Below are 24,434 nucleotides of genomic sequence, written 5' to 3'. Positions count from 1 at the left end.
TTGATTGAAATTTGGTATACTGCTGTACATACCAGAGTTACAGACCAAATTCACATTTCGTAGATTCCGTTAAATTTTGGCCGGTTTATGGCCCTTTGTTGACTTCGAGATATTTGATTGAAGTTTGGTATCTGTATGTAGCTGAATTACAATTCCAATTCACGTTTCGGGGGATTCCATTAATTTGTAACGGAATTCTATGGCCCTTTGTTGAATTAAAATCATTTCCTCGGGATCATTTTAGGTTAAATTATGTTGAGATATTCGATCGAGTTTTTGTACACTGCTGAATATATAGCGTTTCACATTGTTTTACGGAATTAGGCCCTTATCACTTTAGAACAGTGACATTTCTGAAAATGCTTTTGGTTCAATTTTGAGATACACTGTTTTACATTATTTATTCCATCTATATGTATTTGGATTATAAATTAAAGATGAGTTATGTAAGAGCTAAATCTGCCTATTGCAGGTCTTTATTTTGGCTTCAAATGTTATATTAAGTATTATTTAGACATTTATTCACATGGCAAGACTATAATCAACTCGCTTGATCATCGGATGGTTGAGATTTAAATGGATTAAAATACACGCAAGATTCTAAAATTTAACGATAAAATGGATAATTGAAATTTTCAGTATATTCATTTTTTATTATCTATTTTTGAACTATTATGGCAAGAACGGTCAACTCTTTAGCTAAATCTTACATAATACATCTTGAACAGAAATGTATTCACAGTTTAAGCATATTATAGATACAGGCATTGTATAATTTGTAGGGGCCTGTATAGAGGACTCGTATTGTTTCCGCTATACTCTTAGAATACACGCGAGATTCTAAAATTTAACGATAAAATGGATAATTGAAATCTTCAGTATGTTCATTTTTTATAGGTATACATTCATAATGTGGACGTATTATGCCGTCGCCCCCCTGTGGGTGTGTGTGTACCTGTGGGTCGCCTACAGGGCACACAATCCTTTATGGATTGTCTTGAAACTTTGCATACTTATTCCTTATACCATAAGGATGATCCCTATTTTTTTGTGGGGTATGTCCGACCCCCAGGCGTAGACCCACGCCCATTTTTTGCCCCCGCCTTTCGAAGAAAACAGGGGACTATTAAAATGATTCCGTCCGTCTGTCTGTCCGTCACACTTTTTGGTACTCAATAACTCTCTTTCTAATTGAGCTACAATGTTCAGATTTGGTGTAGGTGTTTAGTAGGTCAATCAATGCCTTGATGGAGTTCAAAGATGAGAATTTTCTGCGTAGAGTAAGCAGAGATAAGCGATTTGATTGGTTGATGCTTTGGGACACGATAACTTTAGTTCTAATTAAGTGAGAGTGAGGACACTTGGTGTTAGTTTCATTACATCAATACCTTGACTAAGTTCAATAATGAGCATTTTCTGCTCAGGGTAAGCAGAGCAATAAGCAATTTGATTGGCCGAGATTTTGGAACACAATAACTCTCCTTCTAATTTAGGTAGAATTTTCAAACTAGGTGTAGGTTTTAATTAGGTCAATGCCTTTATGGTGTTTGAAGATGAGAATTTTTTGCTTAGGGTAAGCAGAGATAAGTAATTTGATTGGTTGATGCTTTGGGACACGATAACTTTAGTTCTAATTTAGTGAGAGTGAGGACACTTGGTGTATAGTTTTATCACATCAATACCTTGACTAAGGTCGATAATGAGCACTTTCTGCTCAGGGTAAGCAGAACGATAAGCAATTTGATTGGACAAGACTTTGGAACACAGTAACTCTCCTTCTAATTGATCTAGTTCGATGATAAACATTGTCTGCTTAAGGTAAGATGAGATAAGCAATCTGATTGGTTGATGCTTTGGGACACGATATCTTTGGTTATAATTAAGTGAGAGTGATGAAACTCCGAGTATAGATTCATTATATCATTACTTTGAATAAGTTCGATGATGAGAATTTTATGCTTAGGCTAAGGAGAGATAAGCAATTTGATTGGTCAAGACTTTCGAACATAACAACTCTGCTTTTAATTGAGATAGAATGTTTAAACTTGATGTAAATGTTCATTAGGTGAATTTCTTGGGCTGAGTTCAATGATTAACATTTCGAGCGAAAGCTACCTTGACCAAGTTTGATAATGAACATTTTCTGCTGAGGGTAAGCAGATCGATAAAGAAAATGAAATGGGTTTTATCGTCCTAATGTTCTGCTCCAAACTGGGCTAATGAAGACGGGCATACGCCATACAGTGTTATATGAGGGAAATTATGCCCCGACAGCGGCACTACGGCCTACTCTTATATCGACTTCCAACTGTCAAGGGGTCATTTACGTGCACGCCAATGTGTACACGGGACCTCGGTTTTCGTCCCATCCGAACGACTAGACAGCTGTCCTTGTCAGGTCCTCCGTCCTACATCACTGACAAGTGGGAACCACGCCGGAAAATCTGGATGAACTTTCTCGGCCAATGCAGGGATCGAACACCCGACCTCCAGGCTAGCGAGCCAGGGTCGTACCCTCTTAGCTACCGTGATCCCCCAAGCAGAGCGATAAGCAATTTAATTGGCCGAGTCTTTAGAATACAACAATACGCCTTCTAATTAAGGTAGAATGTTCAAATTTGGTGTAGGCGTTCATTAGGTGAATGCCTTGATGGAGTTCGATGATGAACATTGTCTGCTTACGGTAAGCAGAGATAAGCAATCTGATTGGTTGATGCTTTGGAGCACGATAACTTTGGTTATAATGAAGTGAGAGCGATGGAACTCTGAAAATAGATTCATTATATCATTACCTTGACTAAGTTCGATGGTGAGAATTTTCTGCTTAGACTAAGGAGCGATAAGCAATTTGATTGGTCAAGACTTTGGAACATAACAACTCTGCTTTTAACTGAGGTAGAATGTTTAAACTTGATGTAGATGTTCATTAGGTGAATGTCTTGACCAAGTTCAATGATTAATATTTCGAGCTGAAGCTAAGCAGAGCTGATCAATTTCATTGGTCGATGCTTTGGGACAAGATAAGGTTGATTCTATCTGATAGAGAGTGATGAAACTTAGTGTATAGTTTGATTGCTCGATAGTTTTAAAAAAAAATAAATGTGCGATTAATTAATATGTGTCATATCTTTGAAAGGCATTTAGTGAAAGCGATTTATATTCTTCAAAAAAAAGAAGGGGGTATTGAAATGCAAATACCTATGCAGGTTGTGATATGATAAATAGTCATGGACACTTGAAATGCGTTGAGAGTATGTTCACAGATGAAGAACTTATCGCCCCAACAGAACCACTGAGCTGCAAGTCCGACACGTAATAGCGCCATACACGTGGGAGGGGTTCATTGTCAAATTTGACTCTTCAAGGAAGGGTTGATGAAAAGTGTCGCGTGCTGGTTTATCATATCCATGTTTGCTTTCCTATCGGTTCTTGCATACGATTTACTGTTTAGCGTATCTTTGCTTTAGTGTGTTACGTTTAATTTGCAATGAGACGTCTTCAACATGATGAACGTCTACGTGCTATTGGAATGCTTCAAATGGGTTCTACACAGCGAGCAGTAGCCAATATGCTTAATGTGCCACAGTCTGTGATCAGCAGACTGTGGTACCGGTACCAACAAACACACAATGTTGATGATAGACCTCGCTCAGGTCGTCCTAGAGCCACTACACAAGCCCGGGATCGATACATTCGTAGACAGGTCCTGCGAAATCGAGGACAAACGGCCAATCAGCTTTCAGTAAACTAGTACCAAGTTACAGAATTCGAGTTACACCCCAATCGATTAGAAATCCGCTACATGCAGCCATTTGCTGTCGCGACGACCGCGTGTTGTGCCTTCATTAACTCGCCAGCACATGGCAAACGGGCGTCAATGGTGTAGGAAGCGTAGAAATTGGGGTAATCGTCGATGGGCGTGTGTAATGTTCTCAGATGATTTCAGATTTACTCTGGATTTCACCGATAGGCGTGCTCGCGTTTGGAGGCGTGTAAATGAGCGTCATGCTAACGTTAACGTCAGACAGCATGACAGAGTCCGGCGTGAGTCTGTTACGGTGTGGGAAGGAATCACCATGACTGGCAGAACGGACTTGCATATTGTTCAAGGAAGGGTCACTGGTGTGTACTACCGTGACCCCATCCTGGCACCGATAGTTCTGTCCTTTGCTCAACGTGCAGGTCGACGTTTTATCTTTCAAGATGATGATGCCCGTGCCCACCGCGCTCGTGTCGTGAGTAACTACATCCAGCGTCACCATATTGTCCATATGCCTTGGCCAGCCATGAGTCCTGACCTTTCCCCTATAGCGCATGTCTGGGACATGGTCGGGAGACGTATTCGTCGACATCAACGTCAACCGACTTCACTACAAGAATTGGCCGTGGCACTGCAAGAGGAGTTGGTCAGATTTCCCCAAAATCGTGATTGGACGGTTGATTAGGAGTATGCCACGACGAATTGCTGAATGTCTGAGGATTGGTGGAGCAATTACTCATTATTAAGACAAAAATCAAAAACATCCATTTTCACTTTTGACGGTGTATCTCTTTACGAGTGAAATGGGGCCGTCAGATAAGCCGCCCATATGAACTGTTTATGTTCATGGGTAGGCAAATGGCCTGTTATTAACATACATTGGTTACCTCTAATAAAAACAGCAGTGCATTTCCGCAGTTTTGTATTGTTTCTAAATATTCCCTATTGTTTTTGAAGAGTATATTATAAAGGTCTAGGACCCTAACAATTTGTACAAAATTGCAACCCTAATAAAAGAAAAAAAGAAACTAATCGTGTATGACTCTAATTACAACTAATATTATTATAGGGGGGGGGGGGTCTTAACACATACAACTGTACTGATTAATATTAAGTGTAAACATTAATAATAAGGTGTTCCAAATTAACGACAATAGCTTCTTGAGTGGCATAAAAAATTGAACAAGTACTAAACACATAACCATATAGTAGAATCCAATATCCTATAATTAAAGCATGGTTCCATCGAGCGTTATTCTTTACCCAAGAAGATGATGTATGACAAACCAAAAATTGAATATTTACACTATGACACTTGAACATGTCCTATCGTCGATGAAGGCCTATAATCACATGATTACTTGCCAAGTTGCTAACTTGCGTGCAATAACCTGGAGAAAGGAGGACTTGGGGCCAAGTTATTGGTGGTGGTGGGGGGGGGGTGAATTTCAATAAGTATTTACAAAGTTACGATGAATTTAAAGTTTTGCAACATTTGGCATCCTTTACCGACGATGCGTAAAGGCTTTTGATAAGCCTCTGTAAAATCCGATTGGATCCAAGCTGGGAGATTGTTTACACTTTAGCGTGGATTAAGCCGTGACTATGGAAGCCTATAACTACCATTCATAATTTCTACTTTTCGCCTCTTCAAAACACGAAAGCCGAAGAGTCGAAAAGTAGAAGTTACGACAAAATGTGAGGCGACAACACGCTATACAAGCCAAAATCAACTCGAAAATAGGAAATTAAAAAATAACACACAGCGATAATAGCGCCCCTCGTTTTTTCCTAATTTCTTATTTTCGACTTGCATTTTGGCTTGTATACCGTCTTGTCGACTTTCGACTTAGTCATATTTTTGTATTTATTGATGTCAGTAAGAAGGCGCCAACACGCTATACAAGCCAAAATGCAACTCGAAAAGTAAAAATTAGGAAATCAACACACCACGCTATTAGCGACTTTTCGCCTCGGAAGTTGTTGTAGTCTCAGTTTTCCAGGTCGCATTTGAATACGTGCAATCAGGACTCACACTTTATTTCATTCTTTTCCGCCAAAATGGATAATAATTTTTACATTTTAAAAAATGTTCATATTTTTTTTCCGCCAACTGGGATATTTTATCTGCCAAAAATGTCTGATAAAAAAAACACACCTTAGGCTACAACAATTTAATTTATTATATAGGCCTATTATAAAACAAATTTCCCGTACCGATATATACAATATACAACAACAACATGGGGATTGGGTGGTCTAGTGGTTTAACACGTGCGCGTGAAATCACAAGGTCTGCCATTGATTCAAGTGGTGTGATTTCGATTCCCCGCTTAAACATGACAAGGGGGTAGGGTCGCTTGTCCAACCTTGTGGGTTTTCTCCGGATACCCCAGCTTCTATCCACTGCTAAAGACCCCTACGTGCAAACGAATTATTGAAATGATTTAGTTTGCAACGAGTGGATGTTAAGGCAGCCTGGAGGTCGGGTGTTCGATCCCTGCATTGGCCGAGAAAGTTCATCCAGATTTTCCGGCGGATTCCCTGTTGTCAGTGATGCAGGACGGGAGGGGGGGGGGGGGTCTGACAAGGACAACTGTCGCATACCAAGCCAAAGTGCAACTCGAAAAGTAGAAATTAGGAAATAAACACACGCGCTATTAGCGACCTATCATTTTGGTTTGCAGAGATCGAACACCCGACCTCCAGGCTGGCTTAACATCCACTCGTTGCAAACTAAATCATTTCAATAATTCGTTTGCACGTAGGGGTCTTTAGCAGTGGATAGAAACTGGGGTATCCGGAGAAAACCCACACGGTTGGACAAGCAATCCTACTCCCTTGTCATGTTTAAGCGGGGAATCGAAATCACACCACATGAATCAATGTCAGACCTTGTGATTTCACGCGCACGTGTTAAACCACTAGACCACCCAATCCCCATGTTGTTGTTGTTGTATATTGTATATATCGGTACGGGAAATTAAATTGTTGTAGCCTAAGGTGTGTTTTTTTTATCAGACTTTTTTGGCAGATAAAATATCCCAGTTGGCGGAAAAAAAATATAAACATTTTTTTATATAATAATTATTATCCATATTGACGGAAAAGAATGAAATACAGGGTGAGCACTGATTGCACGTATTCAAATGCGACCTGGAAAACTGAGACTACAACAACTTCCGAGGCGAAAAGTCGCTAATAGCGTGGTGTGTTAATTTCCTAATTTCTACTTTTCGAGTTGCATTTTGGTTTGGTATGCGTGTTGGCGCCTTCTTACTGACATCAATAAATACAAAAATATGACTAAGTCGAAAGTCGACAAGACGGTATACAAGCCAAAATGCAAGTCGAAAATAAGAAATTAGGAAAAGACGAGGGGCGCTATTATCGCTGTGTTTTTTCTTAATTTCCTATTTTCGAGTTGATTTTGGTTTGTATAGCGTGTTGTCGCCTGACATTTTGTCGTAACTTCTTCTTTTCGACTCTTCGACTTTCGTGTTTTGAACAGGCGAAAAGTAGAAATTATGAATGGTAGTTATAGGCTTCCATACGTGACAAAGAGATAGTGTCTGAAAACTGCAAATAACTGTACACATCGAGTTTAACTGTCGGGGAATTGGTTTCTCTCTTGGATCTTCCACGGTCAAGGTTACAGTTTTCCGACAGCCAAGAAATTTTTCCGATAAATATATAAAACGGAAATTCGTTTCTCTATTGATCCACCAGGGTAAACTATTTGCTGAAGAAAATCCACTGAATTTGCGAAGATATCCAAACCACTAGTTCCCCTTTAATATTTATCTGTGCAATAAATAGATTATCTATCTGTCACCCAGTAAGGGCTCGTCGACAATATTTCAGATTGTTACGCCTCTTTTAGGATAATTGCTCCCAGAAAAGTATGGCCCTTCATGCAAAGTTTCGGCCAATTAACTATTTCCCGGTTTCATTATGGGATTATTATACAAGTAGTGGAGGTGGTGTCAAACGAGATTTTGTTGAACTATTTTAGTGAATTGAAAAGTCGATAAAAACAAGTTGAATTTGTTGCCTTAAAACAGTTTGTGATATTATTATTTCGGTTTCATATGTTTATAAAGTCGGGTTGGCGTCAGTGGCGTAGCTATGATTTCTAACCGGTGAGAGAAAACAGATGTATGAAAAGAAAGCCGAGCGAAGCGAGCCAAATAGCTCTTTGAAGCTTGACAAATTCATATACATTTTTTTAGGTTTTTATATAAAGAATTGGGATACCCCCCCCCCCCCCACACACACACACCCGCCAAATCACCGATCCCCAAATATCCGCCTCAACTGTCCTAACATGATAATGCCAGAGTAGGTCCTGAATATCAAAATACACAGCAAAGACGTACATTCCGAGACAATGCATTTCATATAAAAACAACCATTACGTCATCAGCCCATGCGCGTGTGTGTGTCTGCTGGAGGACATGTTGATTGTCGGTTAAGACGCTGATTAATTTCATCTTCTATAATAACAGATAACCAAAGTGAACCAAGGATTAATTATCTGAACAAGTGTCCGTGGAACAATAAACAGGCTGAACAAAGCTATGAAAAAATTTGGGGATACACTATTTTATCTTCAAATATGTTTTGAGTAAGATTTTTGGTCAGATCAGTTCAGATGAGTGAAATTCGCTGGCGCTGGGAATAATCAGATTGTCAACCTACACCGAAGTCAAGTAGTTAATCTGTTTAATTCCATGGGACGCTTTCAAACGGTAGGTATAAAATATTATTCAAACTGAAGGAAATGTTACTATCTGATGTAAATTTTAAACGGATTTCTTCGATTGTGAACAAACCACATGTACTTAATATATAAATGGTTATTAAAAACTTGTTTATGTGTATGAAATCACCTTTGGTTAAATATAATCCAGTGTACAATAACATATCCCAACGAATAAAAAAGTTCTCTCGAAAAATCAATGTTTATGCTTGCATTTTCGACAGTTCATCAAAAGATTGCACATGGCACGTGATAAGCGAAACCATGGTAAGATGTTGAAGGGGGATAAAGGTTGACAATTTTTGACATCCACGTGTGCATAGGCGTACGAGCCAGGGGGGGGGGGGCAATCTGACTTTTTGGGCAGATGGGTAAAGTGAGATTTTTTTTTTATTTCATCTACTTGGCAAAATAAAGAAGTGCCCGAAATCTAATAAAACACTAATTTTACGTTTCTTTTAATTGAATACCACGAATTTGAACTGAATTGACATTTTTCGGACATCGGTTATTATTTGTAATTGCAGCTACAACAGTTCAATTGGATTGTTGGAATTCAGGTCGGCATAGAGTGGGATTTCGGTTACAAAACCATTGGACAACTTTAGTTGCTTAACTCACAGGCTGGAATAGCAGAAAAACGCATTTGCGGCGGTTAAAGTTACAATTTCATATTTTCTAAGAAAGTCAAAACATAATTATTTCTATGTCTTTTGCTCAATAGGTTGTCAACTCACTATTATACGATCATAGGTTATCTTTCTCACACTTAAAAATCTTCACACCGGAAATAATAACACAATTACCTCCCCTGTTTTCCTATTCCCACCATGGAATAGCTATCTTCAAACGTTTGAATTTGAATTTGAAAATGATATTTTTGCCAATTTCTCAACTGGCAATAGTGAATTATAGGATTAATAGATTATTCTTTAACAAGGTAGCACTGTTAATAGATACCATCTATTTTAGAATATAATTTAAAAATATAACTTAAAAATATGAAATTGTAACCTTAACTTTTCAAACGTTTCTCCCCATGGCCCACGACAAGGTAGCACTGTTTATAGATACCATCTATTTTAGAATATAATTTAAAAATATAACTTAAAAATATGAAATTGTAACTTTAACTTTTCAAACGTTTCTCCGGGAGGGCGACGCCCCCATGCCCCACGACGATTGATTGGTTGTTTGGGATTCTGGTCAGCCAGGTAGGCTATATTGGACCACATTAAAGTTGCTGTATTCACGGGCTTGAATAGCAGGAAAACGCGTTTGCGGCAGTTAAATTTTAAAAAATTTCTCCCAACGGTCCCGTCTTCGTGGACTGTAAACGATTGATTAGTTGATTGGAATTCGAGCCAGTTACCTTAATTAGGTTATATTAGACCAATTTGAAGTTGCTTTTTTCGGCCGTCAAATTTTCCAAAACTTTCTTTGGGGGTCCATACACGGTAAGCTCTACTCATTCGCCTATCGAAGAAGAAGACCGGCGACGCTGTCTGTAAACCCGAATTTTCGGGTATTTCAGGTTCTGCCCCCCCCCCCGAACTGTCATCGAGCCCGTACGCCTATGCACGTGCGTTATGGCCCCTGATTGTAAGAAAAATCGCGTTTTTAGCTTGTGGACCATATAGAGGTCATAATTTTTATCCGATTTAAAAAAAACCGTATTATTATATCACCGTTACACCATAAGGACGGCTGAGTTCGAATTTCGTGAAAATCGGCCCAAAACTGACAGACAAAATGGCCGCCCTTCGTTCTCAAATAGCGTAAAAATATGGTATATCAAGGTTGTGGACCCCATAGACGTCACAATTTTAATCCTATTTTGATAAAACTTGTAATGTAAGTTTATAACCCAAAGATCGTGGTTCCTTTCGATATTCGCGCATATTGGACCGTAACTTCCTGAATTATGGCCCCTGATTGTACAAAAAATTGCGTTTTTAGCTTGTGGACCTTATAGAGGTCATAATTTTTTATCTGATTTAAAAAAAACCGTATTATTATATCACCGTTACACCCTAAGGACGGCTGGGTTCGAATTTCGTGAAAATCGGCCCAAAACTGACAGATAAAATGGCCGCCCCTCGTTCTCAAATAGCATAAAAAATATGGTATATCAAGGTTGTGGACCCTATAGAGGTCACAATTTTTATCCGATTTTGTTGAAACTTGTAATGTAAGTTTATAACCCAAAGATCGTGGTTCCTTTCGATATTCGCGCATATTGGACCGTAACTTCCTGAATTATGGCCCCGGATTGTACGAAAAATCGCGTTTTTAGCTTGTGGACCCTATAGAGGTCATAATTTTTATCCGATTTAAAAAAACGTATTATTATATCACCGTTACACCCTAAGGACGGCTGAGTTCGAATCTCGTGAAAATCGGCCCAAAACTGACAGACAAAATGGCCGCCGTTCGTTCTTAAATAGCGTAAACATATGGTATATCAAGGTTGTGGACCCTATAGAGGTCACAATTTTAATCCTATTTTGATAAAACTTGAAATGTAAGGTTATAACCCAAAGATCTCGGTTCCTTTCGATATTCGCGCATATCGGAACGTAACTTCCTGAATTATGGCCCCTGATTCTACGAAAAATCACGTTTTTAGCTTGTGGACCCTATAGAGGTCATAATTTTTATCCGATTTAAAAAACCGTATTATATTACCGTTACACCCTAAGGGCGACTGAGTTCGAATTTCGTGAAAATCGGCCCAAAACTGACAGGCAAAATGGCCGCCCTTCGTTCTCAAATAGCGTAAAAATTACTAAAAATATGGTATTTCAAGGTTGTGGACCCTAAAGAGGTCACAATTTTTTATCCGATTTTGTTGAAACTTGAAATATAACTTTATAACCCAAAGATCTCGGTTCCTTTCGATGTTCGCGCATATCGGACCGTAACTTCCTGAATTATGGCCCCTGATTGTACGAAAAATCACTTTCTTTTTAGATTGTTCTCTATCCATCTCTCGAAAATGTGGGCGTATCCTGCCTGACAGCCGCTGGTTTGTATAATCCACAGTTTTTGTGTCACCCGAGGACTACAGACTTTTCTAACAAGACTTACGCCATTAAAGTAGACGTCGCAAATTAGTTGTTTCTTCTACCCCCCCACCCCCTATCCTAGAAACTCACCCAAACCCTCTTACATCCGTTGTATTGTAACGCAGTCAACTCTAGGAATAAATTTACTCTGGGATAACACTTTACTGCAAAATTCAATTAATATGTAAACCCCGTTGACAAGCAATCGTATACCAGCAGTTCTGTTCACTGAGCTAGCGATAATTCAGCTAAGGCATAATTATTTCTTAATTGGGCGCGTTTCAAATCTACATCTTTACAATATTAAAGATACATTATGTAAGATTTAGAGAAAGGGCTGATCGTTCTTGTAATAATAGTTCAAAAAGATAATGCGAAATGAATATATTGAAATTTTCATTAAATTACTTTATTCTGAGCGACGATATTAGCCTTTGAAGGTTTGAAAATTCACGGAATGTAACCACCGTACTGTTTGTTCGAGGCTTAGCCTCGCTTTACCATTTTTCAATTAAATCATTAAATGACCGAACCGTTCTAATCTACTTAAACATGTTAATAAATGTCTAATGAATAGTTTATATAACATTTAAGGCGTACATAAAGACCTGCAATAGGCAGATTTAGCTCTTGCATAATGCCTGTTTAACAATGACTTCACTACGATGTTGTGCCTAATTCAGGTTAACATTAAACATATTCGGCTTTTAAAACGTGGATAACTTCCAACATAATCTATACTAATTCTCCTTCTCATAAATGTAGTTCCTTCTACTGACGGTAGGGGGGTTGGGTGGTCGAATGGTGCGTGCTGTATCATACGGTCTGTCATTGAGTCAACTGGCGTGGTTTCGAATCCCGGTTGTACGTGACAAGGAGTAGGGTCGCCTGTCCAACCTCGTGGGTTTTCTCCGGGTCCTCCGGTTTCCTCCCACTGCTAAAGACCCCTACGCGCAAGCGAATTATTGAAATAAATTTAAACCATATGTTAGTCCCGAAATGACCTAGTTTGTGTCGAGTGGACGTTAAACCCCATCTCTCTCTCTCTCTCTCTCTCTCTCTCTACTGACAGTAAAGCTAGAAATAATAAAAAAAAACTTAAGTATTAAATGACATAATCTTTACTTAAAACACCTGTTAATATCACAATTTCTGCATGTCCCTTACACGCTTCTGTACAATCGAAATCTTAATTCATTCAAACGAGTTAATTAATTCGTCCGAACGAGATAATTATTTCGTTCAAACGAGATAATTATTTCGTTCAAACGAAATACTAATTCTTTCAAACGAGATAATTAATTCGTTCAAACAAGATACTAATTCGTTCAAACGGATTAATAATTTTTGTTTTTGTTTGGCGCTAATCATCCTCGGTATCCCCAGTGGTTTCATTCCTTTCTACTCCACTAACCCCTGGGTTAACCTATGGGGGAGACACGTTTTCAAGTTATCCGCCCTTGATGGTTGTGCTATTTTTATCGACCAATCTCATAAATCGTTAATTGCAAAGGAAGTTGGCAAAAGGAAGTAACTCTCAACGGACAAGGCTAAGAGTTAACCTAAATGAGAGAAGTCCAAATTATTCTAATTCGTTCAAATGAGATACTAATTCGTTCAAACGAGATAATTAATTCGTTCAAACGAGATACTAATACGTTCAAACGGATTAATAATTTTTGTTTTTGTTTGGCGCTAATCATCCTCGGTATCCCCAGTGGTTTCATTCCTTCCTACTCCACTAACCCCTGGTAGGGTGACCCACGCACCTACAGAAATACAGTCAACCGCTGATAGTTCGAGACTACCACTGAAGCGTGCACATTCGCCGTGTCGAGGCCAACTTTATGACAGTATGATACTATAAATAGCCATGGCACGTGCAATTCTCTACAAATCTATCAACTATTACAGCCGTAAAAAAATTATTGTTGACGATTTTGAATAGCAGTAAAATTAAGCTTCTTGGTTATTACAGCAGATTTAGAAATTACGTTCGTTTCATTTTTTAAATCGCTTTATCATTAACTGTACCGTTAAGAGCGGCATCTTTTGGTTTTGTACAAATAATATCTCAGAAACACTCGGGTTAGACAGGAACATGATACTAGCAGTAGTTTCATTTTACTTTTACAAGCTTCTTAAAACAATTGTTGAGCTAGCTAACGTGCTCATTTCTAAATTCAATTTCTTGTTCTAGCTTTCTGTTATGTTTCGTAAAAAAGTAGTCTTGATTATCCCGACCTGTCAATCAGAAAATGAAATGGGGTTTAACGTCCTACTGTTTTGCTCCGAACTGGGCTAATGAAGACGGGACTTGTCAATCAGCCCTAGAATGGTTGATAGACTGGTTAAGCGAGACTAATTTCAAAACAAGGGCACGTAACCTATCTTTTACTCAAAAGTGTCTGGATGTTATGGACGACACATGGAACCAGTTTTCAGTCTATTATTTATACATGATTAATGGTCATAGCTTATTAAGTACAACATGATCGTTTATTTAGTGACTATAATTGTGTGAAACTGATTTGAGGCTTGGCATATATATAAATATTGTGGCGAAATTGTCGAGATATATGGAGATATTTATTTATGGTGGGTCACCCTACCCCTGGGTTAACCTATGGGGGAGACACGTTTTCAAGTTATCCGCCCTTGATGGTTGTGCTATTTTTATCGACCAATCTCATAAATCGTTAATTGCAAAGGAAGTTGGCAAAGGGAAGTAACTCTCAACGGACAAGGCTAGGAGTTAACCTAAATGAGAGAAGTCCAAATTATTCTAAATGCGTGTTATTAACAACTAATTATATAATGTTATATTAATGAAGACCGTGCGTTTATGTATGTTCAAGAATTTTATTGAGAATCGTTCGTTCGTTCGTGGAATTTTACGTCCACCTGATATCGCAGACAAGTTATGGTGAATCAAATTGCCAAGTATATGTTCAATAATAATAAACATAACAGAATGAAACATTTAGACAAAGAACGAATAGTAATAATAATAACAAAAGTCAAACATATAGAAATCAGCGAAACATACTACAGATGTTGATAATACAATTAAATATAAATGAATTAGAAATATATACATTACTTACATAAATCATTCAGTATCTGGACATGAATATGGTTATCTACCCTTATAAAAACGAAGGCGAAACGACAGGTTTGTAAACTGTTTTTTTGATTGGTTCGTAGACTAAAGCTACAATCAAGGCCAGGGCAGATAATTTGAAATCGTGGAAACCTATGGATTAACCCAGGGTATAGTTGAGTAGAACGGAATGAGTACACTGGGGATACCGAGGATGGGCACTATTGGGCCTTCGTATGATTGAACTTTATATATAAGAAATGATTACACAACTTTGACTCGTGCCAGCAGTCAACACTACAATATTGCAGCAAAGTGAACTTAAGAATATCGGATGGTTAGTTATTATTAATACAATTTTTGAGGAATGAAGATAGTAGTTTTCAATTTGTGAAAAATATTCGAAAGAGTACAAGCGAACGCAGGATTATTATTTCTACTAGTCTTATAACTTATTTTCATAAAAGTAATTTGGTATTGCCATATACATGTATCATGATATTTTATACACCCACATTTTATACAGGGCTTGTACGAGTGGGAACTCGGGACCGCGCATCTGTCATTAAACTTATTCAACTTTGAGACGTGTTCCCATAATAAAGAACTAAATCATAAAGTAAACAACTTTTCTGAAACAACTAAGATACAGAAAATTCAGTGAACAAATGCTAGCTTTGAACAATAATACGTTATCTATAAATATATGTACAGCGAAATAGTCTGCTTTACGCGCCATATACTCATACTCCCCGCAGCGTTTCGTTTGATTAGAGCTACTCCCACTTAACACTGCTGTAAAGGAAGCAAAGTTTTGTTCCAAATTATGACTGGTCAATAGTCCGATCAACAACCAATAGCTAACTGCGTAACAATATCATTACGCTTCAGAGCTTTAAATTGGACCAAATAATACGTTACGTCATGACTCACGATTTTATTATACCCAATTAACCAGTGCATAGCAGAATATTGCAGAAAAGCTAACTGCGTGAAAACGAGGCTATAAACACGGATACAATATAAACAATACTGTTTGGAGACGAACAATAATTTCACCGTTTTTAATACCTTAAATCACCGTCCAAAGTTTTAGGGAAGACACCAGATTAAACGAAGGGCTGTCATGCTGCTGTACTTGGGATAGATTTGATTGAACAGGAGGAATAGACACACTCCCTCAAAAGCTCAAGTATCAGAAGCCAATCCAGCAATGGCCAGAGAGGGATTTCCTCCATCCATTGCTTCAGGAATATGCATATATTGCATCTTTGTTGACATTAATTGATTTCTTTGATTTCCCATTTTTGAAGGGTTAGCGCTAAATGATAAGGCCATCTCAATTTGTCGCTAATCCCAACCCTAACCCTAACCCTAGCCCCAATGCTTGCCCAACCCTAACCTACAATCTCGCCAACAATCACGTGCCCTAACCTTATTTACATCTTAGCGACCTTGACCAAAATTAAGCTGAAATTAACAAATAGATTTAGCCATTTTTGAAGGGCATATAGCTCTTTTCTCGGATTATTGAAATAGACGAAAATTGGCCAAAAGCACAATGTCAATATAAATGTAGATCTAATGGCCGTATTATATTATCTCGTGAGCGTGAAACACGCTACTGTTTTTAATGTAATTGTGTGACCAACCTTTCCGTCGGTCCATCCATCAACAACTGGCCTGTGAACGCCATAGATGATGCACATTTTTGGGGATTCTTTTCACATGTATGCCCCTTTTCAGTGTTATGCCCGTTTTCCTTAAACCTTGTGAATGTGATAGAGGCTCTAGTTTGTAACGGATGTTTTTTTTCAGATTTGGTAGGAAGAGTTGATGTAATGAGTGGATGAATTCTATTGATGTTCAGTGTGCCGCGACTTTTTATTATGAGAAGACAAACCTTATCGATATTCAGTGTTCTCCGACTTTGCTTTCGGGGGTTTGCATAACCTTATGAACACGATATAGACTGTAGTTTTAAGTGGGAAGCATTGGGATCATACGTGGGTGAACCCAGTTGATTTTCAGCGTTACACCTCTTTGCCGAAAATCTTGTGAACGCGATAGAGGCTATAATTAACGGATTTGTGTAAGATTTCGTGGGAAACACTAGGGTCATGTGAGGGGAAACCCTAGAACCCTAGCATTGTTCAACGTTCTGCGACTTTCCATTCCGGAGTTATCCCCTGTTGCCCAATGCTTTAGTTTTTAACGGATTTTTTTTCCAATTTGCTGGGAGACATTGTAGTCATGAGAGGATTGATCTTATCGATGTTCAGTATTCTGCGATCTTTCGTTCGAGAGTTATCCCACTTTGCCAAAAACCTTGTGGGCGCGATAGAGGCAATAGTTTTTAACGGATCTTTCAAATTTGCCGGGAAACATTTGAGTCATGAGGGGACGAACCCTATCAAAATAAAGTATTCTGCGACTTTCCGTCACGGAGTTATCTCCCCTTTTATGACAGCCTCGTGAACGCGATAAAGGCGACATTTTTAACGGAAGTGTTTCAATTTTGGTAGGGTGAACCCTAGTAATATTCAACGTTCTATGACTTTCCATTCCCGAGTTACCCCCCCCCCCCCCCTGCCAAAAACCTTGTGGGCGCGGTAGATGCTGTACATAGCAAAATTTAATGATGTCCTTTTACTTGTTACACATAGCTGCTGTGTAGGCATATTGTAACTTATGGATTATGGCCCCTGATGGTCACTCTAGAGACCAGAATTTTTATCCGATTTTGATAAAACTTGAAATATGTTTATATCCCAAAGATCCCAGTTCCTTTTGATATTCGCACTTTTCAGACCATAATATACTGGATTGTGGCCCCTGACTGTACAAAAAAGAACGTTTTTTCTTCAAATATGATGCGACGCATTGAGGTTATGAGAGGACGAATCCAAACGATAATCGCCGTTGCGAGGCTACAGTTTTTATACGCCCAATTTGTTTGTGGACAATCGACAGGTCACAAATTATATCCGATTTTTACGAAACTTGAAATATAGGTTTATCACCGAAAGATCTCGGTTCCTTTCCAAATTGGCATGTATCGGGCCGTAAGTTCATGGATTATTGCCCCTGGTGGTACGAAAAATTACGTTTTTATCTTGTGGACTCTCTAGATGTCACAATTTTTATCTGATTTTGATGAAACTTGAAACGTACGTTTATAACCCAAAGATCTTGGATCCTTTTGATAATCGAGCATTTCGGACCGTAACTTCCGTGAATATGGCCCCTGATTGTACGCAAAATCGCGTGTTTAGCTTAGCTTATGGTCTAGAGGTCACAATTTTTATCCGATATAAAAAAACAACCCTTTTACATATATCACACCCTAATGATGGTTGAGTTCGAATTTCGTCAAAATTGGACCGAAAATAGCCGACAAAATGGCTGCTCCATGTACGGAAATAGTGTAAAAGTATGTAATACCAAGGTTGTAGACCCTCTAGAAGTCCCAATTGTTATCAGATTTTAATGAAACTTAAAATATATGTTTATATCCAAAAGATCTCCTGCCGATATTCGTGCATATCAGACCGTAACTTCCTGGATTGTGGCCCCTAGTTGTCCAAAAAATCGCATTTTTAAAGCTTGTGCTCTGTGGGCATATCTTGCATGGCAACCGCTGGTTAAAGGGTATTTTTCAGAATTGGCAAGAAGCATTAGGATAATTTAGAGGACGAAATCTATCGATATTCAGCTTTACACAACCATCCGCCCCAAAGATTTTCAAATTCGGTGTGAAGCATTGGCGCCCTTCGTCTGAATGAAGGGTAGACAGGAAAAACACGGAGATCTAGTCCTAATTTACCTGTATATATCATGACAGTACGCCATTAAAACTGGTAAAGTTATGTACCCAAGAACACGTGATTTTGATTTTTAAACCACAAATATTTATATCTTATTCGCTTACTCTAATTCAGGGAGTTCAGCTATGTTTAAAGGAAATGGTATTTGTTTATGGAATAACTCTTCTCCTTGGTAAGTGGATACAATTCGGTCTTTGATACATTATATACATGTAGTTAAGAAACAGTATTACTAATGGTGTTCGTGAAGAGGGTCACGTGGATAATTTTAACTACCGAGCGAAAATTAGTCAGTATTACCACTGGTTGACGGAATCTTAGATTAGTGAACTTTGATCCCAATTATTTAATTCCAACCGTTTCTCACCTTGGTATTATATCTACTGAAAGAGAATCGGTTTCAAACGAGTTATTTGCCCCTGAGTTAGAAATTGGAATCAGACCAGTTATTTCATAATCTCGCTTACGAACATGGACGTAACAGACTTTAGTCATTATACTTCGCCATAGCTTAATGTTATTTTTGATATATTTTCCACGTTACAGGTGCCTTTGAATAAAATGGCCGCTCTATGTACGCAAAAAGTATTAAAGTATGAAAATATCAAGGTTGTGGACCCTCTAGAGGTCACAATTTTAATCCGATTTTGATGAAACTTAAGACACGTGTTTATGTCCCAAAGATCTCGATTTCTGTCTATATTCGCGCATATCGGACGGTAAGAGCCTGGATTATGGTCCCTGAGTGTACGAAAACATCGCGATTTCAGCTTGTGGACCATCTGTAGCTCACAATTTTTATCTGATTTTAAAAATTTCGTAAAAATCGGATCGAAACTACCCGACAAAATTTCCGGACCTTGAACACAAATAATGTATGTAATACCAAGGTTGTGGACCCGCTAGAGGTCAAAATATTTGTCCGATTTTGATGAAACTAGAAATATATCTTTATATCCCAAAGATCTCGGTTCCTTTCGATATTCGCGCATATCGGGTCGTGACTTCCTGTCCTCGATAATGCCCCTTGATTGTATAAAAAATACAGTTTTTAGCTTGTGGACCCTCTAGAGGTCACAACTGTTATCAGATTTAAAAAAAAACGTTTAAATATACTAGTGTTACAACCTAAAGACGGGTCAGTTCGAATTTCGTGAAAATCAGACCGAAACTGCCCGATAAATTGACCCCTCCTTGTACGCAAATAGTGTAAAAGTTGTAATACTAAGGTTGTTGACCCGCTAGAGGTCACAATTTTTGTCCGATTTTGATGAATCTGGAAATATATGTTAATATCCCAGAGATTTCTATTCCTTTTGATATTCGCGCATATCGGACCATAACTTTCTGGATTATGTCCCCTGATTGTACAAAATCGCCCTTTTAGCTTGTTGTCTGTCCATCCGTTACAAAATGTAGGCTCATCTTGCGTGGCAACCGTTTGTTCTAGCAAGATTGGGTATCTATACTTTCATATACACCAAATTTGCCATACTTTTATTGGAAATAAAAACGCAATAAATACTTTCGGGACAATGTATCTTTAATGTCCGAAATGATCAGTGGGCTTTTCTAGAGACTCACACATCTGAAGGCTTTCTTCGTAGCATATTAATTACCAAAGAAAAACGATGATTGTTTGGTCATTGTATTTCGTATGAGAAGTCAATTAACTGCACAATATGAGGAGTATGTCCATATATTGCTTATAAGAAAATATATTACTTGACGATTGCTCTGATTGATTTTATTTTTGTTGGTTGTTTTTAAAAAGTTAAAAACTGCATGGGGACTTGGTAACGACGGGGTGATTGCATTGTGACGTAGCTCCTCTCCAGATATTATTATATACGAATATATTTTAACCTTCAATGCCTACCCATAGTAAAGTTGGGTGTATATAACCATTACATCCCACTTCTACTCGTTGCCACTGGCAACCTTTGATAAAACTGTCCTGTTTATTTGCAATACATGCATAAAAGTATCCGTGTATCAGAAATGTACAGAAAGAGTACTGTTCATTTCTGATACACGGATACTTTTATACCGTTTTATATACCTATCAAGCAATAAGTAGCGGACGTTTAGTTTTATATATTTTTTGATAATAGCAAATTAGGCTATTCTAAATTTTTAGTAGAAAAGATGCACTTTGCCCGTATTTTTTTAAAACATTGTGATATATTAAGGTCATACATTCGAATACCGGCAAATTCACCACTTTGCGAAAATTAAATATATAAATTATTCGAATGACTTGATATTAATACACAGTGGGCATTTTTATTAGGCACAGTTAGCTTGCTTGATAAAGAATATGCCGTAGTTTAAATGATCGTTTTCTGTCCCCAACAAGACTGTTTTTATACGCCCACATTTTCATGTGAACGTATTATGCTGAACTTGGTTATAAAGTGCGGAAAATGTGTAGGGAGAAGAAATTTGATAAAACGTGGGTACGTGATGGTATCATCTTTGTCAAAACAACACCAGGAAGAGTTGTGCTTATCAAGTCCCAAAGTGAATTTCAATCTCTTGTTGAAGATACCAGTCTAAAGTTTACAACACCTCGTGAAATAAAACAACATTCTGCAGAAATAAACCAGTCAATAAATGAATCTTTTGAATATCAGGATGTCGTCGACATTCTTCACTGTTTAAAGGGTAAAATGGCCTCAGGACCAGACAAAATTAATAATGTTATTTTAAAAGATGTGTCAAAGTCTCTTGCTTTCCCACTGTTAAGATTATTCAATCTGCTTATATCGAAATCCATCTTCCCCGATTGTTGGAAATTGGCACGCGTTATACAAATTTTTGAAAAAGGCGACAGACATGTATGCTCTAACTACAGATTAATATTACTACTAAGTACCTTGGGTAAAGTTTTTGAAAAAATAATACATAAGCATATTTATTATTAATAATGATTCCTCAGCTTTATATATATTCGGGCGTACCCCAGGGGTCCGTACTGGGACCCCTCCTTTTTCTAATTTTCATTAACGATATTACAAATGAAATTATCTCCCGACTAAAATTGTTCGCAGATGATACTTCTTCATTAATTTTGACACCCTTAATACTTTAAATAATGATCTAAAGAAAATTCACGATTGGTCAGAAAAGTTGAAGGTCGAATTCAACCCAGACAAAACTATCAGTCTTACTAAGATTATTGGCAGAAGATACTAAGTCTTCTTCGTTATTTTTGGTTATAGATAATCCCCCGACACCCTTAATACTTTGAATAATGATCTAAAGAAAATTCACTATTGGTCAAAAGTTGAAGGTTGAATTCAACCCAGACAAAACTATCAGTCTTACATTTAGTAAAAAAAACCAACCCAACTTTGCTTGTCGCTTCTTTTAATGATATCCCTTTATATGATGCAAATACCCATAAACATTTAGGTGTTATTTTTAACAAACATTGTAAATGGGACAATCACGTGGATTTTTTTAATTAGTTAAACCTCAATCATGGTCGACTGTCTGAGAAGTTTGAAATTTAGACTATCGCGTAAATCATTGAGTATTTTGTATAATTCTTTTATTCTTTCTATTTTTCATTACGCTGATATAGTCTGGAATAATACTACTGAAATAAATTCACAAAAATTAGAAAAGCTACACTTTTGTGGACCCTCTAGAGATCACAATTTTTATCCGATTTTGATGAAACTTTAAACATATCTTTATATCCCAAAGATCTCAGCCCTGTTCGATCTTTGCGCATTCAGACCATAACTTTCTGGATTATTGCCCCTGATTGTACAAAAAAATCGCGTTTGATTTTAGCTTGTTCTCAATCCATCTCTTGCAAAGTGTGGCCGTATCCTACCTGGCAGCCGCTGGTTTATTAGTAAATTATTGTGGATTTGGGTCGATTTGTGCGTGTTTGGGTAAATTGTGCTGTTCTTTGTAATCAGCGAGAAGTCGAGCGCGAGAACGCGAGGATTTTGAAAGGCGTGAAGTCGAGGTAGGAGAAGTCGAGGTTAAAATGATCTCGTGTTCTCCATGCGAAATCCTTGCATTCTCGCCCTGTTTTCTCGCGTGCGTGCATGCGAATGGTTAACTCGTGCTCGTTTGATCACAAGGTCTATCATTGAGTCAAGTGGCGTGGTTTTGAATCATCGCTTGTACGTGACAAGGAGTTGGGTCGCCTGTCCAACCTCGTGGGTTTTCTCTGGGTCCTCCGATTTCCTTCATGTGCTAAAGACCCCTACGCGCTAACGAATTATTGAAATAAAATTGAACCATATGTTAGTCCCGAAATGACCTAGTTTGTGTCGAGTGGACGTTACCCCCCCCCTCTCTCTCTCTCTCTCTCTCTCTCTCTCTCTATCTCGTGTTATGACCCTCGACCTATTGAGTTTATGCCCTCGACTTTCTGACTTCGACTTCAAGAAGGATTCCATATCTTTCAAATTTGAAGTGAAGCATTAAGTTATGGGAGGTTAAATCCTATTAATATTCAGAGTTGTGCGATCTTACTCCCTCTTCTCCGAAAACCTGGTTAACGGATTTTTGAAGAGTTGGGGTTAATACCTTATTTGTCCGGAAATGTTCGTGAACACGATAGAAATTAGAATTCTTGAAAGCTCCTCCTTAATAAATCAAGTTTTCCATTTGTATAACCTGCTGTGTTGGCGTATTATATTATATTATAGATAGTGCCCGAAGTATTGGACCATACTCAACAGCAATAACGGAAAATGCATCCACATCACCGACCATTATTACAACCGGCATTACCAACCAGGAACCAACTACAACATCGACTGATATTAAAAGTAATTAAATTGTTTGATTCATTATTAAAAGTCAAAACTTCTTGTCTTTCAGCCTTTAATGTTTCATAAAGCCGCTGATCGTTATTTGCATTTTTCTGATAACATCAATTTATACGGTTAATGGACGCTAAAATGTAATAACATCTTTTCTTTAACATTGTATTAAGATAATCATTTTAAAATATCAACAGTAGACAATTTCCCGGCTTGTATTTTGATCTGACCCAAAAGAGGCCCGTCAACAAATTTGATAGAAGATTATAGGTGGCCCAGTCTTGTTTTGACCCCGTTGAGGTCGATGCCGAATGTTGACAATTTTTAAGTTCGTCATATCTTTGTAAATACTGAACGGAATAGAACCTTTTTTTGGTCTGATATTTGTTTTTAACTTTCACATTATTGTAGTTTGCAGGGGATTAAAAGTCCCATAAATGACGACAAGAGACTTTAAAGATTTATAGTATAAACTAGTATACTAATGTATTTTATGTTCATTATTAAACATGTTTTTTGTTTCCTTTGCAATTTCTCTTTCAGAACTATTTTCATTTGGGCTGAACACTAAAGACAACCGATTGAAACATAAAGATGGTGCCTTCAGCCCAAAAGTAAAAGTTCAAGCTGGATTTTCTTGTGGGTGTTCCAGATTTAAGAAGCTTTTTGTGAGTAAAACGAGTTTTGTGATTGTGTAACCTCTGAATACATTGTTTTTATAATGACAATTGTGAAAGAAAGAATTTAGGATTATCCTCGGTCATCCAGAACCTCCTAGTCTTCGAGGTCGATTGTCAACACTTGCTTAAAAGTTCAATTGCCCATGTGTAACCGGGAGTTTTTTTATGTGGTTGATTATCCAGAAAATTTCGCCAAATCAAGTAATAGTCACGACCCTTCCCGAAATAAACCCCATAATTGATGCATTATTATAAACAAACACGAATGTGACGACGAATTAAGATTTTAATCTAAATAAAAAAAACATAGGTGTGGTCCATCAAGAGATAAATTTTACAATAAATAAATGACAGTGTTGAATATTGAACAGGCAATCCAAAAAGATTTTCTAAAATGTCAATTCTTAAATTAAAACATACATTATGCAAGAGCTAAATCTG

The 24,434-nt window shown here is 37.8% G+C and overlaps 1 long non-coding RNA gene across 1 annotated transcript; it reads left to right on the top strand.

Moving 5' to 3' along the window:
• The first annotated feature begins 8,498 nt into the window (after nt 1–8,498).
• On the top strand, nt 8,499–23,268 carry LOC126821829 (uncharacterized). Its single transcript, XR_007680506.2, has 3 exons — nt 8,499–8,511; nt 18,635–18,692; nt 23,197–23,268. It is a non-coding gene; the product is annotated as an uncharacterized LOC126821829 (long non-coding RNA).
• Nucleotides 23,269–24,434: the final 1,166 nt, after the last annotated feature.

Source organism: Patella vulgata, chromosome 5 (assembly GCF_932274485.2).
Source record: "Patella vulgata chromosome 5, xgPatVulg1.2, whole genome shotgun sequence".
In the NCBI taxonomy this organism is placed as follows: Eukaryota; Metazoa; Mollusca; class Gastropoda; family Patellidae; genus Patella; species Patella vulgata.
This window is presented reverse-complemented; position numbering and strand designations above follow the sequence as displayed.